General features: G+C 43.9%; 1 protein-coding gene across 1 annotated transcript in view; it reads right to left on the minus strand.

Annotated features, from left to right (window-relative positions):
* Window positions 1-5,543, minus strand: part of KCNG2 (potassium voltage-gated channel modifier subfamily G member 2) — a 391,592-nt gene extending 386,049 nt beyond the window's left edge. Inside the window, exon 1 of the mRNA XM_069730927.1 lies at window positions 5,465-5,543. The gene's annotated coding sequence lies outside the window, so the exon portion shown is untranslated. The remainder of the gene's footprint in view (window positions 1-5,464) is intronic.
* Window positions 5,544-13,144: the final 7,601 nt, after the last annotated feature.

Raw genomic sequence — 13,144 nt, forward strand, 5'->3', positions numbered from 1 at the left:
GTAGTTCTGATTTGCAGTAAGATTATTACCACCAGTCAGATCCACAGCTGTCAGATGACAGCGTAAGCCCGCAGTTGTGACCGGAGGTCACAGAGGCGTCATCTGATGGGTGTAGTACTCCCATCAGCCTACATCTGCTGTCGCAGTGAGAGCAGGCAGCAACTGATGGAAGTATTCATCAACCGGCGCCTGCACTATAAATAAAAAATATAACAAATGGCGTGGGTTCCCCTGTCTTTTTGATAACCAGCCAGGCAAAACTAACAGCTGCGGGCTGCAACCCTTAGCTGTCAGCTTTAGTATAGCTGGTTATCAAGAATAGATAGGTCACACAAGTTTTTTTTTAATTATTTAAATAAATAATAATAATTGTAAAAAATGGCTTGACAACCAGCCAAGATAAAGCAGACAACTGGGGGCTGGTATTCTCAGGCTAGTAAGGGGCCATGCATAAAAATAACAACCAACAGCCACCCCAGAAAAGGCGCATCTATTAGATGCGCCAATTCTGTCACTTTGCCTGACTTCTCAATTGCCCTTGGCAGGTGCAAGTGGGGTTAATATTTGTGGAGTTGATGTCACCTTTGTATTGTCAGGTGACATTAGGACCTCAGGTTAGTAATGGAGAGGCATCTATAAGATTTCTATCTATTACTAATCCTATGGCCATATTGTAAATAGACACACAGAAAGAATAAAGTCCTTTATTTGAAATAAAAAGACACACCGCTTTACTTTATTTAAAAATAACAAACTTAGTTATACTCACCTAATACCCCTTCATTTGAAGCCTTCAACCCCTGTAAAAAAAAACAAAACCAAAAAAACAACCATATCCTTCATCTGTATGACATACTGTTCCATGCCGTAATCCATACCTACAATAAATGGTTTCCAACCTGGACTGTGTCATGATGCGACCGTTCAGGCTGAAAACCATGGGACAATGAGCTGCTGTGGGTTGCAGCCCACAGCTGTCAGTTTTTGCCTGGCTGGGTATCAAAAATATAGGGAAACCCAAGCCATATTTTTTTTTTCTTTTAGCGCAGGTGTCGGCTGATGAATACTTCCATCAGCCGCTGCCTGCTCTCACTTATTAGCTGCAGCAGGAGTGGACTGTTTGGAGTAGTAGTCCCATCAGCCGATGCCTGAGACTGGAGGTAAAAATTTTAACTTCGGTCACAGCTGCGGGCTCACGCTGTCTTCTGACAATGTGGGAGCCGCGGCTCTTTGACCGGCGGTAATGATCTAACCTCCGATCAGAGGCAGTGTTTGCAGTGCTGTCAAGCAGATGACAGTGTGGCAAATAATGGATGTCTGGGGCCCCCATTCATGTGAATGGGGTTCGGGTACTGTTCTGGTATCCGAACCAAAACATTTTTTAACTGTTCTGCTGAACCTGCTAGACCCGAACATCCACAGGTTCGCCCATCACTATTTGTGACACCTACACATTAAACCTACGGGAGCATTTATGACATCCCATTTTAAATCCATAGGCATTAACATTATAGTTCAAAAATTGTTCAATGGGATTGAGGTCGGGGTTCTGGGTGGCCTATCAAGGTCTTCCACCCCAAACTATCCCAACCATGCTTTTATGGATCTTGCTTTGTGCAGTGTGGCACAGTCATGCTGGAAATCTGTTCTGTATGCAGCAATAATGAGGTACATTTGCCTGATTAAACACCTTAGATGAGCTGTAAAAGCAACAAAGAACTCGAGAAAAGAGAAAGATGGGTGCTCCACTAAAAAAAGAGGATAGGACAAACATGTAAGGGAATTGAAAGTTCGATGAGTCAGAGATGATCTTCAAAAAACATTCTCTCTATAACTAACGAATGACTAAAAGAACAACTTGACAGAAGAGCATACTCTTCATGACATCCCTACATTTCAGCATTATCTTTCTTTGACTTCTATTTTATCTTTGTTAGAGACTGGGATGAAAACTGTAAAGCAGAGGTTGATATTTAAAAACAAAACTGCATTAAAGTGCATCCATTAGCAAATTCTTACTGCTCTATGCACACAAATAGGGGGAGACTTGGCAGCTCAGCAAAGTCATGCGGACAGAAGCCCGAGTGCAGCAGCCTAGAGGAGCCACTTCGCCTTGAGCCATACAGTTTTCTCTTACAATTTCATGGTCATGTGCAGCATGAACCTGCTAGTAGGTTCCCTTTAAAAGTCCATATTGGACATTCCAGTTCATTAGATAGCGGTCGTAACATTAAAAGGACACAAAATGTCCCCCTCATGGTGTGTCCCAGCTGTAATCTGGGAGAAAATATACTTTCTGCAGCACCATCACATGTGAAATTAATTATTACACAGTGTCCATGTACATCGGTGGATTGCCTGTGTACCACAGGGCATGGTAAGTCCTCCAGAGTAAGAGATGCTCTTTGTAACTACTCTCCACTCTGGCCGAAAAATAAGCCTCCTGAACAGTAGATCCCTTCTATTAACTCCGAGACTAGACTCATAAAATGACTGTCTAATGTCAGACAGCAAAGCATTCAAATAGGATCTTACAGCCATGGATCAGGAATATACGAATTTATCATCCTTAAATTGCGAAATCTGGTCGCAGAGTGTTGGCTGAACTCATCAATTCTGGGGGTATCAGCACCTCATCTACAGTGTATGGGGGTACGCAAGATGCCCAAAGACCTTAAATACCAGTCGGATGAACACCCGACTGACCACTAATGCTGCAAACCTCCAATACCGCAGAGTATGTATATAGTTCTAATGCAGAGGAAAAATAGTGTTCATCAAGCAATTGCTAGGTCTATGACCCAGGAATCAGCCTGGAGCTATCCACGCACAACACACTATCTGCCATTCCTCCTTCACTAGTGAGCTGATGGTTTTTCCTTTTGCCTCTTCCTTATATTATTTTGATATATTTTTAATAAGACGAGGGAACAGTAAGCTATTACCAGACACCTTAGTTGGCAGCCCATCTCCTGCTGGAACAGTTTGCAATCCCACATGCCCCAAGCTGGTAGGTTCAGGGTGATAAGTCTTATGACTTCTACCAAAGCAAGAAATGTTGTAATGACATAGGCTATGTTGCCATGATGAGCTTTTGATGTTGCAGAATTCCTGCACCATTTCCGCCCCCATTAAGTAAAATAGGTACCGTACTTGCATTTTTAAAAAAAAATATGCAGTGTGAAAAACTCATGGTGGCACTACGGAGGACAGAGAATGAACTTCAATCCGATATTGCGGCAAGCATGCAGTCAGCGGGTAAGGAAAGGGTGAATCAAACACCCGAAAACTCCACCCATATGACCACAAACCTGTCCCGCCAAATTCAGGTGACAGGTTCCCTTTAAACTATAAAGCTTTCCCTTCATGTGGTTGCCCATACAAATAAGATATTTATCTGCAGATCACTGGCAGATCCAGCCTTAGGAACCCAAAGACATTAATGTCAATGGAACTAACTCTAAGTTTTTCTTTGCCAAACATTCAATTTTTATGGCGGCTTCCAAACTCTGCCTCGATGGAGGAATCATGGATTGAGCATGTTGAATTTCAATGCCTGATGGTTTTGTTCTCTTGCGAGATCATTTTGCCTTACATTGGCTTACTCCACTCTCCCCATAAAGTCAGACGAATCTCAGCCAACTGGGAATGTATATGTGTATGAGAAGGTTGGGAGAGACAGCTCTTGAACGAAAAACCTGAGAGATTTCTAAGGTGTATGGTCATCTTTTTGCTAAAAACATACGGTATAAACATTTTTTCGCCTTGTATATATAACAAGAGCTATTGATCATTTGCATTAAACTTTCACAAAAGGAAATTAAATGCTACAATTCTACTTATTTGCACTACGGACTGGGAAAAGTTGGAATCCTGAGCGACAAGCGTTCAGGATAATGGATCAGATTTCCAGCAGTTGGACACACAGTCTCTTACTGCAGAGGTAATAATTAGGAAATGAACTGGTCAGAATTATGAAGCTTGGTGTGTAGCGATACATTTATTTTTACCACGTTTGCATAATTCTCCTCTTCATTGTGCAGTACACTTCACAGTTATTAAGGTGGGTGTAATGTATTTGCAGGTTTCTCTGCCACCTTAAGCAATTCTCTCCTGTGTGCCCGGGTGAAGCATCTGAAGAGGGCAAGGAATGTCACCAAAACCTGAATCAGTGGTTGATATATCCCCATCCATGGTGGTGTCCCATCAGCAAACTTTTACCGTTCCCTTCTCTACTAGACGGTCAGACAAAAATACCCTACAGTACGGGTGGTATCCGTCCTTTTATGCTGCCCATCACAGCTGGCGCAGACAGTCTGGCTACCATTCTCTAATATACTTAATCAATATTGCCATCTACCATATATTGCAATATCAATTGAAGTACATGTAATTAGTTCATTACCAAACCGAAGGCTGGAAAAGCTAATGATTATATCCGTACAGGGAACATAATTCATGCAATTGTGAATTAATTAAAAAAAATTAAGCAATATCTGAAGTGTACACCACGTAAGGCACAAATACATTACCGTCAGCCTTCCTCCTGCGGAAATCCTCTCCTCTCGGGACATCAACGTGACGTTACAACAAGATACGGTGAACTATAACTTTCTATTAAAAACTTAATAGCTGTGGCCTCATATAATAATCATAATCACCCTGATGCACCAGCAATCATGGACCCTCAGATACTGCACATTAGAGAGTCGGAGGGCATCTACTGTACACATGGCAGCAGGTTGTCAGGGTGGTGAAGGCAGAAAGGACAAGCCATGCAGCACCTTGGCCATTATATATGTAGTAGATCACTACTGGCCTGGCAACCTGCTACATAGCAATGCTAACATCTGTGGGGATGAAGCAGAGCTCAACCTGTCATTTCACACATGTGCGTGTGAGAAGATGATGCAGTAGGTTTCCCTGCAGTCCTATGGCGACAATGTAAAGTTGTGCTTGTGACAAAGTCAGCTCTGCTACAACTGTCCTACAGAACAGAACTTGTCCTGTCGCAGCGCCATTATATGTCCTAATCCAGGATACATCTCCTCATCAGCTACAGATAAAGATATCTAAGAAAATCACATTTAAAGGTGATTGTGTGTGTGAGATTATATATACATTATATATACACACATATATAAAAAATATATAGTGGAAATATCCATCACAAGTCCAATATAGTGATTGACAAAAGTCCACAAGTTGTAGTAGGTCAAGAACTCATGCAAGAAATAAGAAATGCAGGTAGAGAGGTACTGTATCAATATATAGATGGATGAGTGTGTACGGTATGCATTTGTATGTGTGTGTATATATGTATATATATATATATATATATATATATATATATATAAACACAGAAATATATATATCTAACCACACACATCATATATATTCATGAGTACAGGTTCCAGTGAGCTGACTCGTACAAGTGCACACATACTCAGGGGCTGCTACTCACCACAGGCAGATGAGAAGAAGCCCCGTCCTCCACTACTACTTGCTCATCGTCCGCTCCTGTCCCGCACACTGATCCCTCTGCAGCCAGCTGCACTGAGCCAAGTGCGGAGCTCCACACCCTCCAGCCCCGTCCATGTCTTCACAGTGTGGGGAGGATTCCCGCCCACAGCACCGCCCATGAGAGGGACGCCTGGAGCTGAAGGCATGTAGCTGCCCTATACCAGGGAGACGCTCACTAGTCACTGCACGGCTGTGCTGACAGAGCACCGTTCCTGTAGCAGTGGCTCACACAATGGTGACGGCTGGAAGCTCGGCTGTTCTACCTCCTCAGTGGTATCACTGTCGGCTGCCTCTCATCATGGGCACTGTAGAGTGTGGGGCATTATTGGGGCCCCTGGCTGTAGGAGACCATGCAGTTATACCGTAGTGACCCCTGACTCACTTTTCACCAGAGGTGGCTTCCTAGAAAAGGCCAGATATAAGAATCTAGATAGTGGCCCGATTCTAACGCATCGGGTATTCTAGAATATGCATGTCCACGTAGTATATTGCCCAACCACGTAGTATATTGCCCAGCCACGTAGTATATTGCCCAGCCATGTAGTATATTGCCCAACCACGTAGTATATTGCACAGCCACGTACTATATTGCCCAGCCACGTAGTATATTGCCCAACCACGTAGTATATTGCCCAGCCACGTAGTATATTGCCCAGCCACGTAGTATATTGCCCAGCCACGTAGTATATTGCCCAACCATGGAGTATATTGCCCAACCACGGAGTATATTGCCCAGCCACATAGTATATTGCCCAATCACGTAGTATAGTGCTAATTCACGTACTACATTGCCCAGCTGCGTAGTATATTACCCAGTGACGTAGTATATTGCCTAGCCACATAGTATATTGCCCAGTCATGTAGTATATTGCCCAGTCACGTAGTATATTGCCCAGCCACGTAGTATATTGCCCAGCCACGTTGTATATTGCCCAGCCACATAGTATATTGCCCAGCCACATAGTATATTGCACAGCCATGTAGTATATTGCACAGCCATGTAGTATATTGCCCAGTCACGTAGTATATTGCCCAGTCACGTAGTATATTGCCCAGCCACGTAGTATATTGCCCAGCCACGTAGTATATTGCCCAGCCACGTAGTATATTGCACAGCGACGTAGTATACAGCACAGAGCCACGTAGCATGCAGCACAGCCACGTAGTATATTGCCCAGCCACGTAGTATATTGCTCAACCACGTAGTATATTGCCCAACCACGTAGTATATTGCCCAGCCACGTAGTATATTGCCCAGCCACGTAGTATAGTGCCAAGTCACGTACTACATTGCCCAGCTGCGTAGTATATTACCCAGTGATGTAGTATATTGCCCAGCCACATAGTATATTGCCCAGTCATGTAGTATATTGCCCAGTCACGTAGTATATTGCCCAGCCACATAGTATATTGCCCAGCCACGTAGTATATTGCCCAGCCACGTTGTATATTGCCCAGCCACATAGTATATTGCCCAGCCAGGTAGTATATTGCCCAGCCATGTAGTATATTGCCCAGTCACGTAGTATATTGCCCGGTCACGTAGTATATTGCCCAGCCACGTAGTATATTGCCCAGCCACGTAGTGTATTGCACAGCGACGTAGTATACAGCACAGAGCCACGTAGCATGCAGCACAGACACGTAGTATACTGCCCAGTCACGTAGTATATTGCCCAGCCACGTAGTATATTGCCCAGCCACGTATGTAACAGGTTAAAAAAGATTTTAAATAAAAAATAAACATATACTCACCTTCCAAGGGCCCGTTGTAGTCGTGGCGCTTGTGTGCGGTGCACGCGGCAGCTTCCAGTCCCAGGGTTGGTATGAGTGCAGGACCTGTGATGACGTCGCAGTCACATGACCGTGACGTCATGGCAGGTCTGCGGAACCTGCCACTTGCACTGCCGAGGAGAGGGCGTGACGTCAGAGGGTGAGAATAACGTTTTTTTTTATTATTATTTACTGGAGGGGAGTATGGAGCGAGCACTGACTGCGGGGAGGAAGGAGCGTCCATTTTGCCGCCGGACTGTGCCCATCGCTGATTGGTCGTGGCAATGGTCGTGGGCGTTTTGCCACGACCAATCAGCGACTTGGATTTCCATGACAGGCAGAGGCCGCGATCAATGAATATCCACGACAGACGGAAAGACAGAAGGACAGACGGAAATGACCCTTAGGGTACCGTCACACAGTGGCACTTTGGTCGCTAGGACGGCACGATCCGTGACGTTCCAGCGATATCCTTACGATCTCGCTGTGTCTGACACGCTACTGCGATCAGGGACCCCGCTGAGAATCGTACGTCGTAGCAGATCGTTTGAAACTTTATTTCGTCGCTGGATCTCCCGCTGACATCGCTGAATCGGCGTGTGTGACGCCGATTCAGCGATGTCTTCACTGGTAACCAGGGTAAACATCGGGTTACTAAGCGCAGGGCCGCGCTTAGTAACCCGATATTTACCCTGGTTACCAGTGTAAATGTAAAAAAGCACTACATACTTACATTCCCGGTGTCTGGTCATGTCCCTCGCCTTCAGCTTCCCGCACTGACTGGTGAGTGCCGGCCAGCCGTAAAGTACAGCAGTGACGTCACCGCTCTGCTTTCCGGCTGTCCGGCGCTCACTGTCAGTGCAGAGAAGCACAGCGCCGAGGGACCGCGACAGGAATGTAAGTATGTAGTGTTTTTTTTTTTTACATTTACGCTGGTAACCAGGGTAAACATTGGGTTACTAAGCGCGGCCCTGCGCTTAGTAATCCGATGTTTACCCTGGTTACCGGGGACTTCGGGATCGTTGGTCGCTGGAGAGCTGTCTGTGTGACAGCTCTCCAGCGACCAAACAGCGACGCTGCAGCGATCGACATTGTTGTCGTATCGCTGCAGCGTCGTTTTAGTGTGACGGTACCCTTAGACAATTATATAGTAGATATGGTATCGCTCTCATCCTCTGATATCACAGAGGTACAGGAAAAAGCCTAAAACTCAGTCAGAGCCCCTCAGAACAGCACCAAAAAGCCCCACAAGCAGAGGACGGCGGGGGACTTGGTGGAATGGTCCTTATTTTGGTTGTGTACTGGACACTACTAAGGCCGGCGTCCCAGGCTTTCTAGGAAAGTTCCCACGATCTATGAACAGCCATCAGAGGGCGCCTCACCGCAAATGAAGCTAAATATAGATCATTGACCTATATTTAGCTTCATTCCCCGGGGTTTTGCAGCAAGGAGCAGCCTGCATTAGCGGAACTCCTTGCTGCAATATGTTTTAACCCCTTCAGAAGGATTTACATCGTTGGACTTTACAGATCTGCGGAAGGTAAGGATATTGTTGGTTTATTATGTTTTTTTAATTTACAGAACGAGGGTCTTCAGTGATTGGATTGGGCGTTAAATAAAATATTACAACAACCTTTGTTTTTATTTCATTAAAATAATTTTTAATAATGTGTGTGTGTGTCTTTTTTAACCCTTTCATTCAATTGGATTAATAATGGATAGGTGTCATAATTGACGCCTCTCCATTATTAATTATGCTTAATGTCACCTTACAATAGCAAGGTGACATTAACCCTTCATTACCCCATATCCCACCGCTACACGGGAATGGGAAGAGAGTGGCCAAGTGCCAGAATAGGTGCATCTTCCAGATGTGCCTTTTCTGGGGTGGCTGGGGGCAGGTGTTTTTAGCCAGGGGGGGGGGCAATAACCATGGACCCTCTCCAGGCTATTAATATCTGCCCTCAGTCACTGGCTTTACTACTCTGGCGGAGAAAATTGTGCGGGAGCCCACGCCAATTTTTTCCGCCATTTAACCCTTTATTTTAAGAGCTAGAACGGCCAAATTTTGCAGATACACACTACTAACATTAGTAGTGTGGATTATGCAAAAAAAATGGTGATATGAGATACATAGTAACATAGTAACATAGTTAGTAAGGCCGAAAAAAGACATTTGTCCATCCAGTTCAGCCTATATTCCATCATAATAAATCCCCAGATCTACGTCCTTCTACAGAACCTAATTGTATGATACAATATTGTTCTGCTCCAGGAAGACATCCAGGCCTCTCTTGAACCCCTCGACTGAGTTCGCCATCACCACCTCCTCAGGCAAGCAATTCCAGATTCTCACTGCCCTAACAGTAAAGAATCCTCTTCTATGTTGGTGGAAAAACCTTCTCTCCTCCAGACGCAAAGAATGCCCCCTTGTGCCCGTCACCTTCCTTGGTATAAACAGATCCTCAGCGAGATATTTGTATTGTCCCCTTATATACTTATACATGGTTATTAGATCGCCCCTCAGTCGTCTTTTTTCTAGACTAAATAATCCTAATTTCGCTAATCTATCTGGGTATTGTAGTTCTCCCATCCCCTTTATTAATTTTGTTGCCCTCCTTTGTACTCTCTCTAGTTCCATTATATCCTTCCTGAGCACCGGTGCCCAAAACTGGACACAGTACTCCATGTGCGGTCTAACTAGGGATTTGTACAGAGGCAGTATAATGCTCTCATCATGTGTATCCAGACCTCTTTTAATGCTCCCCATGATCCTGTTTGCCTTGGCAGCTGCTGCCTGGCACTGGCTGCTCCAGGTAAGTTTATCATTAACTAGGATCCCCAAGTCCTTCTCCCTGTCAGATTTACCCAGTGGTTTCCCATTCAGTGTGTAATGGTGACATTGATTCCTTCTTCCCATGTGTATAACCTTACATTTATCATTGTTAAACCTCATCTGCCACCTTTCAGCCCAAGTTTCCAACTTATCCAGATCCATCTGTAGCAGAATACTATCTTCTCTTGTATTAACTGCTTTACATAGTTTTGTATCATCTGCAAATATCGATATTTTACTGTGTAAACCTTCTACCAGATCATTAATGAATATGTTGAAGAGAACAGGTCCCAATACTGACCCCTGCGGTACCCCACTGGTCACAGCGACCCAGTTAGAGACTATACCATTTATAACCACCCTCTGCTTTCTATCACTAAGCCAGTTACTAACCCATTTACACACAATTTCCCCCAGACCAAGCATTCTCATTTTGTGTACCAACCTCTTGTGCGGCACGGTATCAAACGCTTTGGAAAAATCGAGATATACCACGTCCAATGACTCACCGTGGTCCAGCCTATAGCTTACCTCTTCATAAAAACTGATTAGATTGGTTTGACAGGAGCGATTTCTCATAAACCCATGCTGATATGGAGTTAAACAGTTATTCTCATTGAGATAATCCAGAATAACATCCCTCAGAAACCCTTCAAATATTTTACCAACAATAGAGGTTAGACTTACTGGCCTATAATTTCCAGGTTCACTTTTAGAGCCCTTTTTGAATATTGGCACCACATTTGCTATGCGCCAATCCTGCGGAACAGACCCTGTCGCTATAGAGTCCCTAAAAATAAGAAATAATGGTTTATCTATTACATTACTTAGTTCTCTTAGTACTCGTGGGTGTATGCCATCCGGACCCGGAGATTTATCTATTTTAATCTTATTTAGCCGGTTTCGCACCTCTTCTTGGGTTAGATTGGTGACCCTTAATATAGGGTTTTCATTGTTTCTTGGGATTTCACCTAGCATTTCATTTTCCACCGTGAATACCGTGGAGAAGAAGGTGTTTAATATGTTAGCTTTTTCCTCGTCATCTACAACCATTCTTTCCTCACTATTTTTTAAGGGGCCTACATTTTCAGTTTTTATTCTTTTACTATTGATATAGTTGAAGAACAGTTTGGGATTAGTTTTACTCTCCTTAGCAATGTGCTTCTCTGTTTCCTTTTTGGCAGCTTTAATTAGTTTTTTAGATAAAGTATTTTTCTCCCTATAGTTTTTTAGAGCTTCAATGGTGCCATCCTGCTTTAGTAGTGCAAATGCTTTCTTTTTACTGTTAATTGCCTGTCTTACTTCTTTGTTTAGCCACATTGGGTTTTTCCTATTTCTAGTCCTTTTATTCCCACAAGGTATAAACCGCTTACACTGCCTATTTAGGATGTTCTTAAACATTTCCCATTTATTATCTGTATTCTTATTTCTGAGGATATTGTCCCAGTCTACCAGATTAAGGGCATCTCTAAGCTGGTCAAACTTTGCCTTCCTAAAGTTCAGTGTTTTTGTGACTCCCTGACAAGTTCCCCTAGTGAAAGACAGGTGAACTGTACAATATTGTGGTCGCTATTTCCTAGATGCCCGACCACCTGCAGATTTGTTATTCTGTCAGGTCTATTAGATAGTATTAGGTCTAAAAGTGCTGCTCCTCTGGTTGGATTCTGCACCAATTGTGAAAGATAATTTTTCTTGGTTATTAGCAGAAACCTGTTGCCTTTATGGGTTTCACAGGTTTCTGTTTCCCAGTTAATATCCGGGTAGTTAAAGTCCCCCATAACCAGGACCTCATTATGGGTTGCAGCTTCATCTATCTGCTTTAGAAGTAGACTTTCCATGGTTTCTGCTATATTTGGGGGTTTGTAACAGACCCCAATGAGAATTTTGTTACCATTTTTCCCTCCATGAATTTCGACCCATATGGACTCGACATCCTCATTTCCTTCGCTAATATCCTCCCTTAAAGTGGACTTTAGACAAGACTTTACATAGAGACAAACCCCTCCTCCTCTCCGATTTTTACGATCCTTTCTAAACAGACTGTAACCCTGTAAATTAACTGCCCAGTCATAGCTTTCATCTAACCATGTCTCGGTTATTCCCACTATGTCAAAGTTACCTGTAGATATTTCTGCTTCTAGTTCTTCCATCTTGTTTGTCAGGCTTCTGGCGTTTGCAAGCATGCAGTTTAGAGGATTTTGTTTTGTTCCAATCTCCTCGCTGTGGATTGTTTTAGAAATGTTCTTACCTCCCTTCTGAGTATGTTTTCCTGGATCTTCTTTGTTCAAGTCTAATGTTTTTCTTCCCGTCCCCTCTTCTTCTAGTTTAACGCCCTCCTGATGAGTGTAGCGAGTCTTCTGGCGAATGTGTGTTTCCCAGGTTTGTTGAGGTGTAGTCCGTCTCTGGCGAGGAGTCCATCGTACAAGTAATTCACACCGTGGTCCAGGAATCCGAATCCTTGTTGTCTGCACCATCGTCTTAGCCAGTTGTTTGCATCAAGGATCCTGTTCCATCTCCTGGTGCCATGCCCATCTACTGGAAGGATAGAAGAAAAAACTACCTGTGCATCCAGTTCCTTTACTTTCTTCCCCAACTCTTCAAAGTCTTTGCAGATTGTCGGTAGGTCCTTCCTTGCCGTGTCATTGGTGCCAATATGTATCAGAAGAAATGGGTGGACGTCCTTGGAGTAGAAGAGCTTTGGTATCCTATCGGTCACATCCTTGATCATCGCACCTGGAAGGCAGCATACTTCTCTTGCAGTTATGTCCGGTCTGCAGATGGCTGCTTCTGTGCCTCTCAGTAGTGAGTCTCCCACCACCACCACTCTTCGTTGCTTCTTGGCTGTACTTTTTGCTGTCACTTGTTGCTGTGTGCCCTTTTCTTTTTTGCTTGCTGGTATTGCTTCATCCTTAGGTGTGCCATCTTCATCCTCTACAAAGATTTGATATCGGTTCTTCAGTTGTGTGGTTGGTGATTTCTCCATGGTCTTCTTGCTTCTTTTGGTCACATGCT

The sequence above is a fragment of the Ranitomeya imitator genome, chromosome 6 (genome assembly GCF_032444005.1).
Source record: "Ranitomeya imitator isolate aRanImi1 chromosome 6, aRanImi1.pri, whole genome shotgun sequence".
NCBI lineage: Eukaryota > Metazoa > Chordata > Amphibia > Anura > Dendrobatidae > Ranitomeya > Ranitomeya imitator.